At 36.4% G+C, this 24,146-nt stretch overlaps 1 protein-coding gene and 1 long non-coding RNA gene across 13 annotated transcripts in view; one reads left to right on the plus strand and one right to left on the minus strand.

Annotated features, from left to right (window-relative positions):
- The window catches only part of LOC149786548 (mitogen-activated protein kinase kinase kinase 15-like), a 107,493-nt gene that overhangs the window by 71,384 nt on the left and 11,963 nt on the right, over positions 1–24,146 (minus strand). The gene's annotated exons all lie outside the window — the stretch shown is intronic.
- LOC149786549 (uncharacterized) lies at positions 892–22,646 on the plus strand. 12 transcript variants are annotated; one of them, XR_016424969.1, is made up of 9 exons: positions 902–1,441; positions 1,943–2,064; positions 6,340–6,546; positions 9,143–9,257; positions 19,498–19,623; positions 19,940–20,056; positions 20,909–21,105; positions 21,606–21,763; positions 21,959–22,266. It is a non-coding gene; the product is annotated as an uncharacterized LOC149786549 (long non-coding RNA). The 12 variants fall into 12 exon arrangements; XR_016424968.1 differs by having other exon boundaries at positions 903–1,441; positions 19,967–20,056; XR_016424966.1 differs by adding an exon at positions 22,518–22,646 and having other exon boundaries at positions 914–1,441; positions 19,967–21,105; positions 21,959–22,065.

A 24,146-nucleotide genomic window follows, 5' to 3' on the forward strand; every position in this document is an offset into this window, starting at 1 on the left:
TAATTATTTTAATGTTTTTCAGAGCGAGAGTATTGGGGCCTGATCTGTTCAATATATTTCTCAACTGATACAGCAGGTATAATCAGAGGCGTAGCTGGGGGGGGGGGGGGGAAGGGGAGTAATATGTCCCCGGGCGCCAAGGTACAGGGGCGCCAAAATGAGGCTTACAACGTTACATTATAATAAGTAAACAAGGGTAATATTCAAAAATGTGATTAAACGGGGAGGGGGCTGGGGCGCCAATTTTATAGTTCGTCCCCGGGCGCAAAATATCATAGCTACGCCTCTGGGTATAATAGAGACCCCCCCCCCCCGAGTTTGCCACAGAGCGCTCGTGTAATATACGGTTTAATACAAAATACATGATTGTGGGCAGGAATATACAAATTTTGGTCGATATACATGATCGTTGGTATCTATTCAAACGAGGGCCATGAAATACATTAGCAAATTCCTACAGTATTTTAAGGCAGGCGATTACGAATTATTTAAACCACGTTTTTCATCTGTCACAGATTTTATAATCATTTTGAAGTGGCTGCTTTATCTCGAGGAAAACGAGCGGTAAGTGTTATACAAAACAAAATCTTAATAGCAATTTGATCACTTTTGCGTCATTTGACAGTAAGAATAGTAATAAATAGAGGATAATTTCTTTTCCTACGTTAGGCCTAATACCTGGTATGTTTTTTAGTGTGGTACACACACAAAAAACAACCCCAAAACAACACTAACAACATTTTAAAACACCCACAAAAACGAGTGCCGTGCCGAAGCCACGGGCTAAAATGCTTTATTATCATTTTTTTTTATTTATAGCATCAATCACAAATTGAAATATATACAGCATTAGCGTTGGAAAAGAAAGTTTTCTTTTTGTTATATTTTTTTTTTCTCACCCTAGCGAAACACTTTCTGCAAATGACCTTAATAAAGAAAAATAATAAATTAACCTAAACCACTTTGAATGTCGACCGTATCTTTTATTTACACGGCATCATGCGCGGAAGAAAATTCCAACTGAACCGGGATTTCAGACAGCAGATGAATTGAAGTTGATTCATTGAACATCATTAGCAATTGTACAATCAAACAGATGCAACAATGAAAAGTGGAACTATGAAAAATCGAGAATGTTAGATTTGCGAAGGATTTATTCCGAATCATTGTCTGCTAATAGAGAATTCATGTCAGTTGCTGTGTCGGCGATGCCCACACAGCGCGCCGTCCAAATGTGAAGTTGCGTTTTGCTGACAGACATAACACTGTGCCATAATTTATCTGATGGCATGTAAAGAAGCTGCTTAAATTATAGTATTTAAAAGTTTCTTCATTTTGTAAGAGCTCAAGAAATTAATTCTGGTTTGAAAGACAAGATGACGGTAAAACTCAGAAGACGTAGCTGTACAGTACCGTTGGTGTTGGAGACATCATAATAAAGGTAACTGCGTTAACTTCGCTTTTTGTTTGGTAATTTGTTGGATATTATCTTTTGCTGATCTTCTTTGAGTTTGGAGTAAATTTTACATTCTGAACATTTTTATTTGCACTTATCTGCTTAATATGTATTGCTGGGATATCATATAGAATATGAAGTCAGTATAATGGTACTATATTTTACATATTTGAATGATAAAAGACTGGTAAATGATATAATGATAAACTACAAAATAAATGATTTGCCCATTATCCCAAATATGTTAATTAAAACAAACATTGAATGTAAATTCAGATATAATGAGCAGTTGTAAGAAATAACATTTTATCCATTGAACCTGTTATGTGTTATCATCATCAGTTTTAAAATAAACACATGGAGACAAGTTTGCTTAAATTCTAAAATTAACACACACACACACACACACACACATATGGTATTTTAATCTAATACAGAAATGGTGACATTGATATATGCAGACCAATAGTTTTTTTTCTTCTACAGATATAAATTAAAAAGCCTAATTCTGAGAGTTTCACCTACAACATTCATGATGGGAAAGGGCCACTAATTAAGAGCTGACATATGTGGAAGAAAAATACCATCCATGTTGAAAAGGGCTAGAGGTAATGTGAGAAAACATAATTTATCAATCTTATTTAACATATTGTTGATATTTTATCTCAACTGGTCAAAAGGCTAAGTGGGTTTATGTAATGGTCCAGAGTGTGTTATTTATTTCACATCCCCTTCTGTCTTTCAACAGTAAGAAATTAGCTACTTTGGAGTCCATAGCTCTGATCAATTTGTTTATATAAAACTTGGTTTTGGGCTTAAATCAACATCTTGGATAAATCTAATAATGAGCAAAATCCAAGTATATACATGTGATCATGTATAAGATTAGTTGAGTTTTTTAACCAGCCTAAAAGCCATACTTCCACAATATAGGCTAAAATCATTAAGTTGTCCTTGAAGTTTGATGAGTGTTAACCATTAATAATAATAAGGTGATCTCATCTGAGTATGTTACCACCGCATGCAATATTTATACATGTAGTGCAGTTTTTACTAAACTTAGAATACATGCTTATATAAATGAGATCTAGATTGAAGAAGTGAAGATGCATACAAATACATGAGGTTATAACCACTACTGCTGATTCAAGTTTGATCATGCTTGGCCATTGGGCTTATATAGTCAAGTTTCACAATGATGCTTATTATGAGTGTGATAAAGGTATGGTAGTGAAGTGACCTTGCATCTGATTGGCAGAGTTTCTTATGATTTGCACAACGGTGTTTATGATCCAATTTAGATCTGACTTGTTTAATTATTTGCTTGTATGTCTGAGGCTATAAGCAAAATCTATGCATATAATGTGGTGGTTCTACATCTCACTAGCCATTCTTGCTACTGCTCTTAAAACTATTTCTCATTAATTTTATCAGACTTGGTGAATAGATTTATCTCATCAAGATATAGCAAAAGAGCAATTTTGTAAAAAAAATATTCATTCATATTAAACTCAAATTCCGCATCTGATTGGTTGACCTTGCAAATACTATAAGGGCTCTATTTCTGACAAAAAGATTATTTTGATCTAATGTAGCAGAAATGCTTATATGATCAAAACATTGAACATATTTGTTGACAAATAAGAAATAGTTTTTCATGCAAATTTGATAAACATTGATAAATCGGTTCATATCATTAAAAGCTTGGAAGAGTTTGATTACATGCGAGACCATCACATATTAATCATTCTTTATTTAGAGAATTATTTTTGTCAGGATTTAGTAAAATATGTAAAATCAATATGGACTGGTTTTGTTATGTACAGCAACACTAGTTGTTTACTGAGTACTGAGGGAATTGGAGTAAGGCAAGGGTACATTGCAGTAGGTAACCTGGTTGACTTGATAACAGGATTTTAACACAAACATTTTTATCAGGAGTCTAGCATACTAACCATTGATTCACTGCAGATCCTGCCCCCATTAGTTACCTTTTAATACATAAAGCATTTGGGTTTTTTATGTCACAAATCCCATAGGGATTAAAATTAACATCATTGGTCTCACTAGATAGTTTCGTATTTTGACATCCCTCTAATTTTTAAGGTAGAAGGCATGAACCTAATTATCACAAGCCTAGCATTTATAAATTTACACATAAGCTAAATCTATAATGTGGTTCAGATTTACTTTGAGTTAGGCATGGAAATAGGTTGGCTTGTTGGTGACTGCCTGTCACAGTTAGATGAGCATTGGAGATCATATGCGTAACTTAGTCTGCAAATGAGCTGCCGACTTTTATTTGTGTCTGCTACAGAGGTAAATATAAAAAAATCTTGATGGTAGAGGGGTGATGAAAAGTATGCTAATTAGTTATAGTACTAGTGAACTTTATTCATGCATAAGGCACATACTGATTCTTTTAGTTGCCTTGTCACAGAAAAATATTGAAAATAGCTATTTCTAGTAAAAAATGAATGTAAAATGTACCTGCATCCTTTGACCCTACCAGAACCAAACTAAAAGCTCAAATTTGTGCAGCTGCTTTTGCTCATCACAAACATAATTGGGAGTATAACTGCTAACCCTACCCTCTAGCACACATTTAAAATCTTTAGAGTTTTTAAATACAGCCAGGAATTAATCACAATTAATACTTCCAGTTCAGTACCCACGAATGTAGTTCTAGTCTATTTTTAGAACATTTTTTCCTCTCTCATTTTGGTGGTGATAGAAGAGTTTTATTTATGCATTTTTGGTAGGGATTTAAAGGTAACTGTTTATTCTTGATAATATGAGCTCAGGGTGTTGTTGTCTGTATGTATTTTGGCGACAGTGCACAGTGAGTAATAAGGCCTTGGTGATGATCCGGAAGTGAAATACGTGTTCTGGTTACATGCTGTTATGTTGACAGTCAATGATCTAAAAAAAGAGCAGGTCAACCTTTGACAAGAACTTCACCGTGAAGTCATCTTTGAAGGTATTTTAGATTAACATATGATTTGCATTGATTGTCACACAGTGGAAAGGTCAGTACTGAGAAACAAATGTAGAGAACATATAGTAAAATTAATTGTGTACTATGTCCTGTCAGGGCAGTATTGGAGCAAAGTTTAAATTGGTATAAAATCTTTATTATTAATGATAGACACATGAAATTTTAATATGTCATGTATATTGACTTTTAAAATATAAAAATGAAATTAAAAGTAAATAATTAATTTTTATTTTAAAAATTTTAATAAAATTTTAAAAAATTAAAAAAAATAATTAAAAAACCCCTAAAATGCACATATATAATATTTTTGGGAATCATATTAAATGTTATCAGCATGTATGTATTCCTACACCATATAAAAGCTCCAGTGTTGGATTTTTGTCACATTTTGTCAGAGAAAATATCTTTGTAGTCAAAATGAGACCTTCATTAAAAATACATGAAGACAAAATTATAATTTGTATTGGCCATTCAGACTATTTATTAAGGGTCCAGTCAGTTAATTTATGTGTTTACGATGGGGTCACTTCCTGAGTAACAAACATCTGCTTGTATAGCCTTCAGTAATTCTTTATAAACATAGTTATAAGGTATTTAGTGAGAGGACAGCGATGAAAACTTTATACTAGAACCTACTCAAGTTCTCTACTAAATCATTTTAAACTGTCTGAGAATGAAATACAGGTCAAAGGGATAAAATATGCTTCCCCCAGGTATATTTACCCTTGGATGTAAGAAAAAAGCAAAATGATGTAAGTTGAATACAAAATGCATTCCATTTCATTGTTCAGTTAGGTTAAGATATTATTGGTGTAGTGCGGCATTGTGGCCTATATGATGTTATGGGAATTCTAATGATCCATCTTGCTTTATGCATTATTAATTACTAATACTATTTGTTAACTGACACTCTAAAGATTACATAAGAAGCATTCAAACAAATTATTTGAATTTAACTTTGTACATGGTTACATATCCCACATGTACAAATATCCATCCATTTTAGAATGTTTGGGATCAAAAGTTCACATTCAGTACATCATATAGGCTGACATTGTACCTATAGTGAACCTGTAAAGCACATTTATGGCTATGTGCATTGAAAATATCCCAAAATGTTATTTTCATCATGAATATGCCTATGTATGGTAACATATTTCAATTTAGTACTTTGACAGAGTGCGGTATTGAAACATCAGCTGATATCTGATTCCACTCAATCAATGAGCTTAATAATTGGTAACCAACACTCTTCAAAATACCATATAAATGTTCATATAGATCATTTGAATTATGTTTGCACATTTGATCTTAACAAGTACATTGTATATGTCCCACATATGCAAATTTCCATCCTTGTTTACAAGTTTTGGGGATGAGAATTTCACATTTAGCTGATGATATAGGTTTTCTTGGTGCTTATAGTTGATTTGTATGACCACATTTGGCTGTATTCACTTGCAATATCCAAAATTGTTATTTCCCTCATGAATAAGAATGCTTATAGTAACACATTCTAATTTAGTACATTGTCACTTGACTTTCCTGTATACTGGTATGTAATAATGTTTACACCAATGATCAAACCTCACCACCCCAACATTGCCTTAAACTTTATGATACATAGTCTACCTGATTAGTTATTTAACTTGTAAATGGCTAAATGTGCTTCTAGAAACCTCATATACTTTTAGGATGAATTTAACACTTTAATACATGGCCATTGCTTCACATTTCTGAGTGTCACTCTGTCAAGTTTAATATTTTCCCCCATGCTTGCAACCTTAATGTTAATTTGAAATCACCATATCTAACACATTTTAACTTCATTTGCATAGATTTTACTGTTTTCTAGAATTAAGTGAAACATATTGTATCTTTTCAGGTCTAGCCTGGTATCTGGAACAAAGTGTTAGAGTTGGATCAGCTTGGAAGCTCTCCTGAGTAGTCTGGTGGTAATAGCATGGTTTCATAAGGGCATGTGCAGTGTACTGCCATAAGTGACCAAGATTAGTTCATATCACCACACTGATATATGGCACCTCAAAGACATGGCTTAGGTTTTCATGAGAGAGATCAGCACCATTTTTCAGTAAAGTAGAACCTCCCTAGAAACTATTTTCCTATCCCATTGCCACCTTTTATTGTTATCGACATTGAAATGGAATGCATTTTTGCTATAAAACATGGTAGTGGTCCCATTAGAACTTTAAATCTGAATGTGCTATTAGTTATGGAAACAACTGCCTAAGTACCTGACACAATAAATGTGGAACATAGCACCTGTCAGTGTTTCTTTAGTGTGTACACCTATATGCATCTGGACAGGCATATTGCGGTTTGCTGCCAAAATCACTATGAGCTATGATGCTTCACTACCCCTGGGGAAAATGTTATCAGTTATACAGACCCAAACTACCATTTGTTTTAAATATCATTCATTAGTCAACTTTTCTGTCTAAAATTTGTCAAACTGTGTTTTAAAACTTGTATGAAAATTTAAGTTTTCAATAAAATTTAGTTTTTAAAATTTAAATGTTTATTTAATTTGCCATTAAAACTGAATTTATCAACATTTGTAACTTTCAAACATATTTTTTAGACAGGGCTTATCTTGTATCACAATTAGGTTTTTACTGCATTGAAAAATTCCTATAATTAAGGAAGATATAGCAAATTTAGTTTTGGTTTCTCAAGAGCACTTGGACCAGAACTTGCACCCTGTGGAACACCAGCACTACATACTTTCTGACAGGTGTCACATGTTTTCCTTGCAAGGAAATTCAAAAAGACTTCATGTATAAAGTTGAAATAGGTATAGCATGCAAATATAAAAGTTTGACTAAAATTGGCGTAAAACATGGAGCCTGTCAGGAATTACATCACAATTAATACTTCCAGTTCAGTACCCACGAATGTAGTTCTAGTCTATTTTTAGAACATTTTTACCTCTCTCATTTTGGTGGTGATAGAAGAGTTTTATTTATGCATTTTTGGTAGGGATTTAAAGGTAACTGTTTATTCTTGATAATATGAGCTCAGGGTGTTGTTGTCTGTATGTATTTTGGCAACAGTGCACAGTGAGTAATAAGGCCTTGGTGATGATCTGGAAGTGAAATACGTGTTCTGGTTACATGCTGTTATGTTGACAGTCAATGATCTAAAAAAAGAGCAGGTCAACCTTTGACAAGAACTTCACCGTGAAGTCATCTTTGAAGGTATTTTAGATTAACATATGATTTGCATTGATTGTCACACAGTGGAAAGGTCAGTACTGAGAAACAAATGTAGAGAACATATAGTAAAATTAATTGTGTACTATGTCCAGCCTTCTAATTATACAAGTTTCATTACATTGGTCAATAATTAGTCACATGTGATGACACTTGTAACTAATCAAACCACAGCAACTGAGAGCAGACTACGCACTGATATTTATATGGTACAGTGGCAATATACAGTCTGTCTGCCGCAACACATGAAACAAACTGGACAAATCTGAAAGCCTTGAATTTGACTTTATTTATCTGTATGGTAGAACAGAACCTGAGTTGAAAAGCTTTTAAAGAAAGACCTTGATATCAAACCTAATAATAACTGCAGGAGTTATATTATGGATAATTAACCATTCTCTCAGTTTCAAACTGGGCATTCTATCCTATGGGGTTCTAAATGTAAACCAAGTGTAACTGATATCCTAATGAACTGTAAAGACCATAGCAGCACAACAGCAGGGGACTAGATATGTCCAGATCCAGAAATCATAGACCAGTTTCAAACTGATGATGAACCACATAAAAATTACACATCTGCTAGAACTTATGTTATGAAGATAACTTAAATTGCATTATTATTAATCCTCCTCCTCACATTCATCATAATTGAGATGCATCATATATGTTTTATTGTAAAATAGTTTATGCAGCATAATTCAGTGAAGACCATTGCTGCCAATTTACCAGTGAACCATTTGTTTCAATGAACATATTTTATGTTGTAACAAGGAGCATCATTTAAACAGTATGATACACTTATCATACCTGTATATGAAATCTTAATACTAACACTTATACTTGCAATACTACTACTAATAAAAACACCTGCATTGATAATTTGATTATGTTCAATTGGACTTGTATCTAAATGATCACCAGCTGTATGAAAAGACATATTTTAATATATAGATATTGGATGGAATACTAGTTACCACAATGGAATAGTCATATGATAAATGATATATTATTTTAAACAATTTATATTTGCAGTGAAACATACTTTTACATTATTTTCCCTTAAATTTCATTTATAGAGCAGTATACTCTGCATTCATTAAATTACTGAAATGGTTAATAATACAACAACAAATACTGCAACTTCCAGAATCACAAAAATCAAAAGATATAAACAGAAACTTCCCTACATGTATCAACAGTTGTCACTTAATAGACAGAACTATGAAGATTTAGAATAGGATGTTAACAAATTAGGTATTCAAGTTAAAAAGAAAAAAATACCAAGTAAGCTTACTACCAAAAAATCAAACAATAACAGTGAATTTTAGTACATTCCCAGGAAACAGAATATATGATTTTTCTTAACTTGATCTGATACATCTTAAATCTATAGAAAATGATTCATATTGTATGACTAAAATATTATGTAAACAAAAATTCCATCACTTTTTTCAGATGCAACATGCATACCCCAACCCATCCTTCTTGATCATAAAGTATACCAGCATTCCACTATAAGATGGGGAGCTGTAGTGGCTCAGTGGTTAGCTTTCTGGACCTGTGAAATAAGGTAGGTTCAAATTCTACCATCAGACCAACCTGGGTTAGCTACCATGGTGTGTCCTTGGGCAAGGCACTATACTTAAAGTGCCTTGGCACTAAATAACTTACTTGTGTTGGTTTACCATAAAAGGCTAAACCAAACACAAAAAAACAACAACTTTAAAATATGAGTTTTGTCAATACTAAGTAAAGGAAAATCATACTGAAGAAATGTTTTTGTTAATTCAGTTTAATGGATCTAAAAAATCTCTTTCTTCTGCAGGAGTTTAAAATGTTAAATTAAAAAGGGTCATGGTACACATTGCTTTGTTCGTACACATCAGGCTCCGTAACCCATATCCAACTAAAAATTTTAGTAGAGTCTGAATAAAACATATTTTAATCTGGATGATAATATTCTTTCTCCATTCATATATTACACCACCAAGATTGATCCAAATAAGATTACATTTTACTATAACACTGAGGATGAGTATGCCTCTTAACAACTGACAAATGTGGAGAGAATGGAGTTAAACTGAACTTTGATTTCTTTTCAACCATAGCACAAGATGATCATTTATTATGAAAAAACCTGAATAAAGTTGGAGTTCATAACAATGACAGTCTTGATATAATATAAATTCAATATATTATTGTTGTCTTGAGGTATAGTTCTGTATATTACAATCTCACACAAGATCAGGGTATATTTTAGTACCATACAGTTAATTCGGGATTGTATTAATACCTATTCTGGTGAATGAACATTAAATAAGATTTACTATTTTGGAACCAGTTGCAATAAAGTTTACTAAACAAGAGAAAATATGACTTTACTATAATATCTAAAATGTAAAATCTGCAAACAGAATACTTGCTTGACTTTACACTTCAATTATTTATTTGAAATGAATTTATACAAATGGCATTAAATTGGGTTTCAGGCTGGTAATGACAATGGTAGTAGTGAATAGGGACGGTCTAGGGACTAGGGAACTTCCATGTTAAAAAGGGTATATCCACTCTGGGGACTATGTAATTTAACATGGGAGAAAAAAAAATATCCATTCTAGGGACAAAGGGAATTTAACATGGGAGAAAGAAAAAAAACTATTCACTCTAGGGACAAGGGAAATTGAACATGGGGAATAAATCGTGGGACTGTCTTGGGACTAGGGGAAATGGAACAGGGTCGGGACCCTATTTTAATAAGGTCCCGACCTGATGGGTCTATGAAAATGGAACAGGCGAAAATTGAAACAGGGAGGGGTCTCTATTTTTTTATTATTTTTTTAAACAAAAAAATAAAAAAAAGGGGTAGGCAATTGAAAGTCAAGATCTTTTCGAGAGATAGGAATGGCCCTGAAAAGGGCCTTTGGTTTTATGTTAATATACCCTTAACATAAAGGGCATCTGTGACATCTTCTTCTTGACCTTAGGCTGCACCTGACTGCAGGACCATAGATTAAGACTCTTTTGAGGCATCCTTGATGCTCCACATAAGATTCTTCGCATCCACAGGCTAGTGTCTGTCCTGTGGATAACTGTCCAGTTGGATCGGACATACATTGGTATGTCCGTCCAGAACATCATCGAAGACACAAGCGTTGAAGATTGTACGTCGGTCCACATGTTGGGGTGCTGAGTAACAGGTGAAGGAATCCAGTGAACTGTACTTATTTATAGGGAGAGGAAGGATTGAAACGGATTGAGTTTGTTGACCAATCCAAACACGTGTTACAAAATTCAGTCAGCCCACGTCCAATCCGAAGAGAGCAGTCTGTGACATCACATAGTCTATATAGATTCGCTAGCGCCTGTGCGCAGTCAATCTAAGCGACAGTTTTTCAACATGACGGAAACTCAGAAAACGATCAATTGGGGTGCACTGATGGTGGAGACTACCCAAGGGAACCCAGACTTACTTTCAGAAGAGGTGAATTGGGATTTTGTGGATTTTTTTACCTTGCAAGAATTTGTTCCTGAACCTTCGTCACCTTCTCCTTCATTACCGCACATGGAAAATTTTAGACAGAGACAGAAAGAAGAATTGGAGAAATTTATACAACAGCAAAAGGAAGCGGAACAAGCTTTTCTCCTACAGCAACAGCAGCAAGAAGAAGAGGTAAGAAAAAAACAAGAAGAAGAAGAAGCAGCAGCAAAGAAACAAGGGTGTCAAAATCAAACGGTCACGGTACTGTTAGACATTTTAGCGGAGTTAAGAAGTCTGAAACAAATGTATCAGACTTCTTTATTACGGCTGAAGAGAATACGACCTTCCCAAGCTAAACACTCCAACCCTGTGACTACGCCTACCGCACCACCCTTAGTGATTTCAACGAAATCATCATCAACAGTACGCAGTCCAGAATTAGGCCTTGGCCGTGGCAAAGGCTTAAGACAGTTAAAGTTGATTGTTTAAACTCACCCCTTACACCAAAAAAGGCCCTTTTCAGGGCCATCCACGTCTCTCGAAAAGAGATAGACTTTCAATTGCCAATAACTAAAAAAAATCATTTTACCCAATAGTACCTGTCTGTGTATGAGTGCGTGAGTGTAGGTTCTTATTTTAAAATCAAAACCCAAAGACACTTACCTTTTATAATTAATTTATTCTTTTATAAATATTTACAATTCGCAATTCACAACAGAGCACTTTAAAAAGTTCATAGACTTATTCTGTCTTATTGTTCACTCTCTGTTTTTTTAATTTCTTCACCGTCATAGTCTTTTCCTCCTCTTCCTCCTCACTTTCTTCCCTTCTTTTCTTCTTCTGTTTCTTTTCTTCACCTGTCTGTTTTCTTCCTCTTCTTCTTCCTCTTCCTCTGAAGAATCCCTCTCTTCTTCTGACTCCTCTTGTTTCTTTTTTGGGCAGTCTGGTGACCAATGTCCTTTTTCTTGACAATAATAACAGGTATCTTGACTTTTGTCTCTTCTAACCCCTTTTTTTTCTTTTTTGACGGTCTGGACACTCTGAAGACCAATGCCCTTTCTTCTGACAGATATAGCAAGTATCTTGACTTTTATCTTGAAAGGAAGGAGAGTAGTTCCTCGGCTGGTCTGAAGCGAATTTTCTAATGACCCCTCGCAAAGCTCTGATGAAACGTTCGATCTTGGTAGTCTCTTCCATCGTTGTGCTCAGTTTGAGAGTGAAATGAATAGTGAAAGGACAAGACACATACCCTTTATATACGCTGGTCTGCTATGACTATAAATTAGTCCATGGTGTTTAAACTTTAGTCATTTGACTTTTTGCTATCGAGATGAAATGATCCGATTCATTTGAGAAGAAAGAAGAAGAAAGTAAGAGGCAGAAACGTGATCTATCGCCTTGTACCAGGGCTGAAGTCTTGGCACAAATTCATGCCAGTGATTTTGAAGAGGACATGAGTGAACCAGAGTCCAAACCCTCTAAACAAAGTTTACCACCCTTAGTCAACCCTGAATAGTACTATGACATTCGAGAGACGGAAAAGCGTCCCTCTAGAAAATTTAGAACTACGGCTTACAAATACACAGTGAAGTTTAAAGATTTCAAGTCTGAAGTACTGTTAGAGAAAGCAGAAGGGTTCATCACCGACATGTGGGATTCTTTGCTCACCACACTCAAGCGACAATGTCAACCCAAAGAAGATGATCGCTTGAGACTTTCCATACAACATGACGGCTTGAAATCCCCTGTTTGGATCGAGTTTAGCAGCCCTGCAGAATTGACCACTTCCAAAGTCATGGACAAGATTCAACACGTGCAACAATCTAATGACCAGTTTGACATCACCGATGGAAAAGCCACACTGGACATGACCCACGTCTCTCCTCCTCAAGGGACCGGACAATGCAGAAAGACCTTATTGGTCAACAACCTTCGCATTACCAAAACAAGTCTTGTCCAAATTAACAATTTTCAAGACCACGTGTTTAGCCCGAGCCATCGTGGTGGGATGAACCTATGCCGACAAGAACGACACGGTAGAATGGAAAAGAGCCTGGGAGAACATTCGAAAATCGAACCGAGCCAAACAACGAAATGAAGCAGAACTTCTGTTACAACAAGCATGCCTGTCCAAAGACACATCCTGTGGCATTCCTGAGATGCAAAAATTGCAAGATGCCCTAGCTCCACGATACACCTTGAAAGTGCACCCTCAAGAAGTGCGCGGGTCTCTGTTGTTTCGAGGGAAAGACTTTAAGGATGGAAAATACATTCACCTCTATCATCACGATGACCATTTCGATACCATTACCACTATCACTGGATTCCTGGGATACAAATATTACTGTGAGAAATGTGACTTATGATGGTTATAATAATCGAGAGCTACACAAACATTGTGGATCGAAATGCTCAGGATGTTTGGCCTCTCAACCCTGTCTGAGCGAAGGGCAAGAACCAGTGCATTGTCCTGCTTGTCTGCGCACATTTGTCAGCCCTGCCTGTTACCAACAACATCTGAAGATGCAAGGTTCACAGAAGAAATGTGCTTGTCAACTCCTGAGATTGTGCCCAATGTGTGGACAAGGTCTATGTACCAAGGCACACGTATGTTCAGGAAAGAAAAAATGTCACATTTGTCACTGCATCGTGGACTTGGAACACCAATGCTACATGCAAAAATACCAATCCCAACCAGAGAAAGAGGATGGTCACAAGAAGAAGAAAGGCAATTTCATCTTTTTCGATTTCGAATGCATGCAAGAGACCGGTATTCACATTCCTAATTTCTGCGTGGCTCATCGAGCGTGCGAGAAGTGATTCAAGAACCTATCTTGAGTTATTGCCCTCACTGCAGTAAGATTCCTGGAGGGCGTGAAAAAATCTTTCAAGGACCGAACACACTAGCCGATTTCACACAATGGGTCTTAGACCCCATCGACAAGACGTGGAGCCAAGAGGACATCGAACATTATTATGGAGAATGTCATCACCATGCCACGGTGATGGCTCATAATTTCTCCGGATACGATGGACAGTTTCTTTTGAGATGCTATACGGAACGTGGCACCGAGCGTCCTAAAGTCACTTTGAATGGAGCCAAAATCATTTTCTTGCAAGTGGGACAAGTGCAGTTTAAAGATTCGATGAGCTACTTAGCCATGCCTTTGAGTCGAATGCCTAAAATGTTTGGAATGACAGAAATGGCTAAAGGGTACTTTCCACACTTTTTCAATACAGAAGCCAATCAACACGCCGTTCTACCCCATTTGCCTCAGGCTCACTATTACGACCCTGACAACATGCGTACCGAACGAGAAACTTTCTACGCTTGGTACCAGGCTCACGCCTCCGACCCTTTCGACTTTCAGGAAGAAATGCTAAAGTATCGTCATTCTGACGTGGACATTTTACGGTGATGCTGTGGAAAATTTCGAGAACTGTTCATGGAACACGGAGGGGTTGATCCTTTGAAAGAAGCTTGCACCATTGCCAAAGCGTGTTCCTTAGTCTACCGACAACGATTCATGCTTGAAAACACTGTGGCTGTCATCAGTCCTCAAACGACCAACTATGTCAAACGTCAATACTCGGTCAAAGCCCCATGCTGGTTGCATTACTTGTGCGACAAGGAAGACAAATGGATTCAGCATGCCCGCAACGGACAGGGCGAAAAGATCATCGGAATGCATTCGGTCGATGGCTGGGACTTAGAAAACCCCAAGATCATGTACGAGTTTAACGGTTGCTTATTTCACGGATGTCCCGTCTGTTACCCTGACCGCGGCACTAAAAATCAGTTCTTACAACGAACCATGGAAGACTTGTACCAGGCCATTTGTCAGCGACGCCTAAAGTTAGAACAGGAAGGATACCAAGTGGTGGAAATGTGGGAACACAAATACGATCACTGTTTGAACACCGATCCCGAGTTTAAACGCCTCATGGAAAGTTACCAGTTCATGGACCCCCTGAACCCGAGGGATAGTTTGTACGGAGGAAGGACCAATGCCACCTGTTTGCTGTACCAAGCTGATGAAGAGAAAGGAGAAGAAATCAAATACTTGGACGTGTGTTCACTGTATCCCTACGTGTGCAAATATTGTTGCTTTCCTGCAGGGCACCCACAATTGTTCACCGAACACATCGACCTAAAAAACATTCGACACTACGAAGGCTTGATCATGTGCAAAGTTTTGCCTCCCACGAACCTATACCATCCCGTCTTACCTCGCCATTGCCAAGGCAAACTTATGTTTCCTTTGTGCCGTACTTGTGCTGAAACGTGCAACCAAGATCAACCTTGTCATCACACCCAGGAAGAACGGGCCTTGACGGGGACATGGGTCAGCGTAGAATTGTTCAAAGCTCTGAACATGGGATACCAACTGTTAGAAGTGTACGAAATTTGCCACTTTCCCAAGACACAATAATTCCACAAGGGTGACCCCACGCAGAAAGGCATTTTCGCAGACTACGTGGATGCCTTTTTGAAACTGAAGCAAGAAGCCAGTGGCTATCTGTCCTGGTGTCACACTCCCGAAGACCAAAAGACATTCAGAGAGAAATTCTGGGCACAAGAAGGCATTACTTTAGATCACATTGAGAAAAACGAAGGCAGGCGATCGTTTGCCAAAGTGATGTTAAATTGCTTGTGGGGTAAAATGGCACAATGACCGTGTTTACCCAAGACGGAGTATTTGACCGAACCTTCCCGCTACTTTCAGATGATTCACGACAAAGCCAAATTCATGAAACACATGGACGTCGTTCGTGAGGATTTGATCTTGGTGAATTACGAAGAAGATCTGAACTTTGTAGAAGATGACCCCTTTGGAAATGTCATCATTGCAGCTTACATGACAGCTCATGCTCGCTTAAAATTGTACGAAGCTTTAGAACTGTTAGGGGAACGTGTCTTGTACTTTGACGTGGACAGTTGCATTTATATCGATCACCCGAGTCAACAGCACCCTGACATCGAAGGAGACCGTTTAGGAGCCTGGACAGACGAGCACCCCGATGACAAGATTCTAAGTTTCGTCAGTGGTGGTCCCAAAAATTACGGCTACGAATACTGGGACAAACAAGAAGTGCACACGAAGTGTAAAGTGAAAGGACTTACTCTGAATTATCGTACCAGTCGAGTGGTCAACTTTGGCGTATTGAAAGAAGCCTTGCAGTCTAGAGAAAGTGACCACCTATCAACCCAACAAGATTGTACGTTTACCCACACACCACATCGTCAGTTGACCCTTGGAAAAAGTCTATCAAATCGTGTAGCAGAAGCGAGTGCGGCTTCCCACCCACTTTACTTTGCCGTATGGACATGTCGGTATAAAACATTGGTTGTAAGAGGATAGCCACCCACCAGAAGGATGACTTCGCCACAGCAAGAATCGAGTGAGAAATCCAGAGAGAACTCCAAGTTCGAAACCCTACCATTTTCCAGTCTTCTTACCTGACTATTGTGATTGTGCCCGTCGATTGGACATGTTTCAAAAATGGCCTACGGATAGGGAAGGATTACCTTCTTCGTATGTTTTAGCTAGAACAGGATTTGTCTACTTCGGACCTGAGTCAGGATTGGGATATGAAGTACAGTGTTTCGCTTGCGGACTGAAGTTACGAATGGATCTATGTATCTACAAAGATTCAGCTATTCTGGAACATACTCGATGGTCTCCGCACTGCCCTTACCTTTCAATGGCCTTTCCACCCATTAAACTACGGTACAATTATGATGGTACCTTAGAGACGGTACCTTCCAAAACTAGACGTAAACACATTGCATCCTATTTCATTGTTGTTTCTTTTCCACATAATAGCTTATTTTTTATAAAATGTTAAACTTTACTAATCTTTTTTCAAGATCACTTTAGTTTGCAAAAATATATCTTGTCATTTATTGGCATTCTACATTAAATTTTGTAAACTAGCTATAAACCTGACCTAATTACTCAACTTAACTGCTGACAGAAACAGTCTACAGTAAATGTATTTCATTTCTATAGCTCGATGGATAAACATTACATCTTTTAAAGCTGTGCACAGAATAGGCCGACATATCACGAGTCAGGAAAACATGAGGGTGTTATCCCCTGTGTCCAAAATTAATATCATTTTGAATAGAATATTCTAGTGACAATTGCCTCTTTTCAAATGGTAAGCATTCCTTTTTTTTTATTTTCGTCAATCTGTCAAATTTGGTATGCATTTTGCTTTAATATTTGAGATGGAAACCTTAGGTGCATAGAAATGTCAGACAGCATTGTACATCATGGATGGTGTCCAACATACTTTTATGATCATAAAACAAAATCCCATTGTTTTAGTTATGGCCACTGATTTAAAAAATATTCATCCAAGCTAAATATAATAATAATAATAATGAGGACTTTGTATAGCGCCTAATCTTTAGAAGCTCTAAGCGCTTTGCAACAATAGACAACATAAAAACATACACAATGATATGATTACAAAAACAAACACCATGAAATTAGAAAACATAAAAAACATGCTGAGAATATTTAAGGTAGTTAACATTATTAAGTCATTAAGTTTGTTTTTGCAGTCAGAATAAGTAGTTTTGAGAGCACTCTTGAATGGGATCACTGCGTCTTTGTGTCTAAGTTCAGTGGGCAATTCATTCCATGTTGCTGGGCCCTGGTATGCAAAAGAATGCTGTCCATGTGACTCTGTTTTCATATTGAGAATAATGAGTATATGATTGTCGGAAGAGGAGTGTAAGTATCTTGCTTGTGTGTACACATAGGTGAGGTCGGATAGGTATGTTGGACTAGAGTCTGTCAGTGAAACGTAGCACAGAGAACTAATGTTGTGTTTGATTCTGGATCGAATGGATAGCCAGTGTTGGGTACAGAGCAGCGGGGAGGTGTGCTCTGATTGTGGTACTCTAAGTATGATCCAAGCAGCTATGTTTTGAACTTTTTGAAGTCTCTGCAGTAGATATTAAGATGAACCAGACAGAATTGAGTTACCATAGTCCAGTCTTGAAAGTAGTAATGAACACACAAGTGTTTTAGTGGCATCAACTGAAAGATATCTGAGAATGGAGCTGATGCGTCTCAGCTCAAGATATGCAGCCTTGCATATGTTCATGACATGTTGGTGCAATGTGAGAGTACTGTCCAGAGTAACACCTAGGTTTTGTACTGATTGTGTGAATTTAATGTTGGTGTTGCTGATATTTATTGTGTGAGGTAAAGGATGTGAATGAAAAAGTCTTTGTGTTGTAATCAGAATGGCCTCAGTTTTATCATCATTCATCTGCAGCTTGTTACAAGTCATCCATGATTTCACATCAGAAATGCACATCTCTACACCTTGGATGGTAGCATCAACTTCAGTTGGGTGGCTAGATTTGTATATTTGGGTGTCATCAGTGTACAGTTGGTGAGACACTGGATGATGATCTATGACACTTGAGAGCAGCTGAGTGTATAGAGTGTAGAGAACAGGTCCAAGAACAGACCCCTGTGCAACACCACAATATAGATCAACTGGGCTGGAGTGTAACCTATTTGCAGACACAATTTGTGTCCTGTGGCAAGGGCGATATGCAGATTGTACATTGCTAAAAAGACTTTGAATTCAGACAAGATGCAAGCTGGGATTGAACAACCTTTTGTAAGATTTTTTTATATGAAATGGAGATTAGAAACCGGGCAGTAGTTCTTTAAATCCTTATGGTGTAGTGTTAGTTTCTTCAGCAGAGGTTTTACAATGGGAGTTTTGAAAAATGATGGAAATTATGCTGATGAGAGAGAGGTATTAATAACATCAGTTAGTGAAGGCAATACTGGATCTAAGCACTCAAGCAGCAGTAATGTTGGAATTGGATCAAGTTCACATGACTTTGGTGCACTCTAGGATGATTACTTAAAAATGCATTTATTGGTGGTGAGAGACTAAATACATGACTTGATACTTGTGTTTAGCATTAATTGGAAAGCTGAAGATTAGTAATCTTTTGACATACATATCTTAATTGTACCATTTAATTTACAAAATTCAATGTAATTTGCATTGGTAAAATGTGTAGCACAAGAAAAGTCATTATGAATCAGAGATAAATCATATCTTTGTTTTGTCTGGAGCTTGACTAATTTATTGCACATTTCTGTACTCTATTTTGTTTTTAATCCAGGATTATTCACTGCATTCGGATGCATTTCATGGTGAAAATTCACCAGCTGGATTTAAAAGTGGTGAATATTGCTAGCGATTGTTCTGCAAACCCTGTATGTCACAAGGAGTCAGTGTATTCAAGGACTCATACAGTATTTACAAGTTCTCATTGACATTTCAGATGAAAGTGAAGAACTGAAAAAAGATGAAAATCTCAAGTGGAAACCTTTCTGGTCAGCCATCTCATCCAAAACCTCCTGAAATGGAGAGTATTTTGCAGACTCCAAGATTTCCTCTTATCCTGCTGGTATGTTCTATTTAGTTTATCTGGTCTCTTTTTATTTTTTATCAATTGCTTTTATACCATGCCACAATTGGAAATTCTTTATCAAAAGTATGTATAAATTTCATCATTTTTCTGTCTGTTTAATAAGATGTGTTTAAGAGTACTTACTTACTCATGATGCTGTATATATGAGATTAGATGTTTTGTCAAAAAAGAATGCATTTTGATATATTGTATCACTGCTTTATATACAGTGGTCATTGCAACCAGTATGCATTTTGTTTACATGCCAAAAAATCCAGTCTGATTTCTTTGTTTCTTTTCTACTGCAATTAAGGAGTAGTGATAATCTTTATACTCTTAGCTGCATCCAGAAGGACAACACCATCACCATCCCCATCCACTCTGGAGTGGAGAATATAAAGATTTCTCTCTGCCAGTTCCTCTGCAAGTAGTAAGTATTGAGGATGGAAAAAAAATGTACATTATAGAATAATGAAACAAATACTACAGGTGTTGACTTTTATATAATCTCTTATTTCATTTACAGCTCTCTAAATACGAGTAGGTCAATTATACACTGTATTTATGAATTTAATTCTCATCTAAGGTAGTAGAACTGTTTTATGTTTGACAAAATGTTGGGTAATTTGTGGCCATACACTAAAAACACATTTTGTAGCATTTAAAAATGCTTATGTTCAATGCACGTAAAACTCATTGGTTTGTTGTCACTTCAGTTGATAATAGTCTTGTCATCTTGTAGACATTTTGAATGTTAGTGTTCAATGCTAAGGTCATATACATTGATTCAACATCAAAATTTGTTTGCAAAATGGAAGATTATGACATGAAAGCACAAGCTCTTGTAGCTTAGATACTGTTATTTCAGAACATTGTGAGATGTTAATTAATTAAATTATAGGTCATAAAACATACTGTTCAAGACTTATTTGTGCAAATAAACAATGAATTGTTTTTCATTGATGTGTCGACTGTTCATCATTCCATTGGTTTTTTTTATTTTTCTTTCTGATGTATACCATTGTCTTGTGTAAGTCAGACGCCTAAACCATCTACATTGAATGCAGACTTTACAGACACCAGCAGTGAAACAACATATCCAGGGAATAAAAAAATAAAGGATTATGGGAAAAGTTTTCATATAAACTGTACAAAAACCATGTATTTCATTCCATAAATATATTTCATTGTTAAACCCATGTTCACTGTACAGATCTTTTTAAGGAGTTTATAATAATGATCTTGATCTTTCAAAACTAATTTCATCACAAATCTGTTACAGATTTCCAGTTCAATGTACTTATGAAACTGGACACAAATATTGAGAATTTGTTGGAGCAGCTGGCCCTCCAAGTTCATACACAAGGCCCAGACACAGAATATAGAGAAGAAATTCTTGCAATGCCATGTGATTCAGTGGAGGAACTAGAGGGCCTTTGCCAGAGGTTGGAGGAGAATCCCAAACTCTCCAAGAAGATGGTAAATTGGGGCTTTATTTTCTATTTAAAAAAACTGTTATAACCTTTATTTGCTGTTGTGAACCTCAATATGCATTATGCAAGTTCTGCAGTGCCTGTATAATTATTTTTGGGGGTGGGGTGAACATGTAGTGGTCGGCTGTTTTGTCTTACGGATGTAGGCCAAAACATGTTTAGAGATGAACATGTAACAGGTATTTTACTACATATACACTATTACATATTATGTGGCTACTTTAATTCAATCCTTGAGTGAATGTCATTTATGAAGTTAATAGATTCACGGTGGTTAATTTGGTTTATAATTGCTATTAGTACATTGTGTTGCATAGTTAATGTTATCAAATTTTTTTCAAGTTAGAGAAATTAAATTTGCTTGCAAAACCATGGCAAAAAATAACTATATACAAGCATATTTTGTCACATCGATCATGAAATACTACTACTAATAATAATATCAAAATCAAAAAATAGTAATATTATTATTATTATTATTTTCAGATATGCTACTTGAGCTCCCTTGGCAGGTTTACAATTGGGGATAGTGTCTGCAGGATGATGAAAAAGCTTAAAACAAAAAGACTGGCCAGAGTATAGTCCAAAGGGACGTAAAGGGAAAAGAGCATTTCAAGAGCTTGTGATATGTCAGGTTTTGATAAGTAAGTATGGCTTGATTTAAATTGTGTTTTTCATGTGACTTGCCAGAGATTTTTAAATGAATTGATAAAGTAACTTGAGACCACATTTCAAAGTACATGTTTTAAAAATATTCCATTGATTATTGCTGGCATTTAGAAAAATGCAATGCATCCTTTGTTGTGAAACTTTTTTAAAACATTGTATTACTCTTGCAGAAGCCTGCTTGAAAACTAATGGCAAAGCAAAGGCAAATGGAATGGAAGAGACCATATCAGAGACCCTCAAATATGCACCCAACCAACGCAGAATGATAAAAAACAAGGTAATCCAAATGACTCTTATTTCATCAATATTGGATTCAGTTTCGTCTTTTAAAGCATAGTATTTGCAAAGCGGATGCATTTCTAAACTGATAACAAAATCAGCTTATCCTATTGCCCAGGACTATCAAAGCTAGAGTCCAGCTAACTACAGTATGCATATATCTTGTCTGATCGGACAAGTGCCTCCATTTGGAATTTTTATTCACATGAAATATTTGGATGAAATAAATTCATCTTTGTGCAAATTGATTGCACCATCCACTTGCCAGAAATGATAAGTAAGTGCAAAGTTATCTTGTATCATGGCTTAACGATAGTAAGGGAAGCACAAGTGCAGTGAAGAAAATTTCATACATTTTTATAATGCTGATTAACATGACTTCTGCATATGTAACTAGTGCTGAGATGATATGACTTTATTTAAGCATTACAATTTTGTTTTAATTTGCAGGTGCCTGAGCAGAAGAAGTAATAGATAAACTTTACAGTGGAGTTGGAGACTGATTCTGATTCATAATCTTAATTAAATCTAGAAAATAAACATTAAAGTCATATTAAAATATCTGTTGTATTGTTTCCTTCTTTCATTTTTCTCTTAAAAACAAATGTCTGAACCTTTAGTCTGTAAATTCAGTGGATTCCTTATCAGCCCATCTACTTTTACTTTACACCATGCTACTTTAAAAAAAAAATGAATTATCTTCATTGGGGAAGGTCCCCCCAACCCCCCACCCTACTTTGTCAACTTACCTGCTACATTTAAATCTAATGGAAGGCCCTGCTGTAAAGCCTGTTAGTAAAACTACCCAACAAGAGGATTTCATACATTTGCAACTCCTAGGTGGATGGTAATGTTTTCATTTTTGTAATGTAGATTTGGACATTCTTGCCACCAGTATGGAATATGTGTTTCAGAAACACAAGCAGCTTTCATCAGATTTGCATATAGGTTTTATATGTTGTGAGTATGTTGTAGGAAGTTTTTTTAAATAACATCATATGATATGATGCCAGTGGAAATGGCAGAAAAGTGTCTGTATTGTTCACCAACTACACCTTGTTCTTACAAAATGTGGCTGTTACACATTCCCATGATGATGTCACTGACAGCCATCAGTGAGGAATGCCCCAACAAGCATAATACAAATTGCTTCCATTGTAATTGTTACAATTCCATTCTGACCACTCCGGTGTCCTAGTGGTTAGAGCGTCCGCCTCAGAAGCGGGAGGTCATGGGTTCAAACCCCAGCCAAGTCATACCAAAGACTTACAAAAATGGTATTAACAGCTACCTCGCTAGACGCTCAGCATTAAGAGGTTAGTGTTAGGACTGATCGGCCTGGTGTCAGGATAATGTGACTGGGTGCAACATCATACTACATGTTTGCAGCATGATGCCCCAGTGCTATACATCACTATAAACTGCCACACTGCAGACATCGTAGCAATATGACTGAAAAATTATTCAAGCTATGTTAAAAATCCAATCACACACACACAATTCCATTCTACGATCCAGAACCAACACTAATTCCATACTACAGTTCTTGCATTTCAATCCAATTTTGCTTTTGAAATGTAGTGCCACTCAATTCATAATGAACCCATTCATTTCAAACACTCGCAAATACATATTATTCCTGTCTACAACTGAAAAATATCTATATAAAAAAAACGCGTAACTGTGTTTTATGCAAGGGCATGGAGATGCACAAAAACTTGCACCTGAAGCTTGAATAAATCCCCGACTGTGGATAAGACTTTACCCATTGATTACCCCAGCTTGGGGATAAATTCCGACCGTGGCGATTTATTATATATCCTATGACTGCTCCAGCTTGAGGGCAAAATCCAAGCACATCCCTAAAAAGATAACAAGTATAGTGGCTCTTTACCTTCTGTAAATGCCACTTGAGCTTCCTGATGCTGTTGTATCTGCCATTTGACGGAATCACGAATGTGGATATATTTCTTAATTGCCTCTAGTTGTTGAGTTAGTTTAGCTGTATGAAATTCCTTTGTGCAGACTCACTCATTATTAATATTACAACAGTGATTTAATTACACATTACCTGTCAGC

Source organism: Sinohyriopsis cumingii, chromosome 12 (genome assembly GCF_028554795.1).
Source record: "Sinohyriopsis cumingii isolate HCF-2022 chromosome 12, ASM2855479v2, whole genome shotgun sequence".
Taxonomy (NCBI): domain Eukaryota; kingdom Metazoa; phylum Mollusca; class Bivalvia; order Unionida; family Unionidae; genus Sinohyriopsis; species Sinohyriopsis cumingii.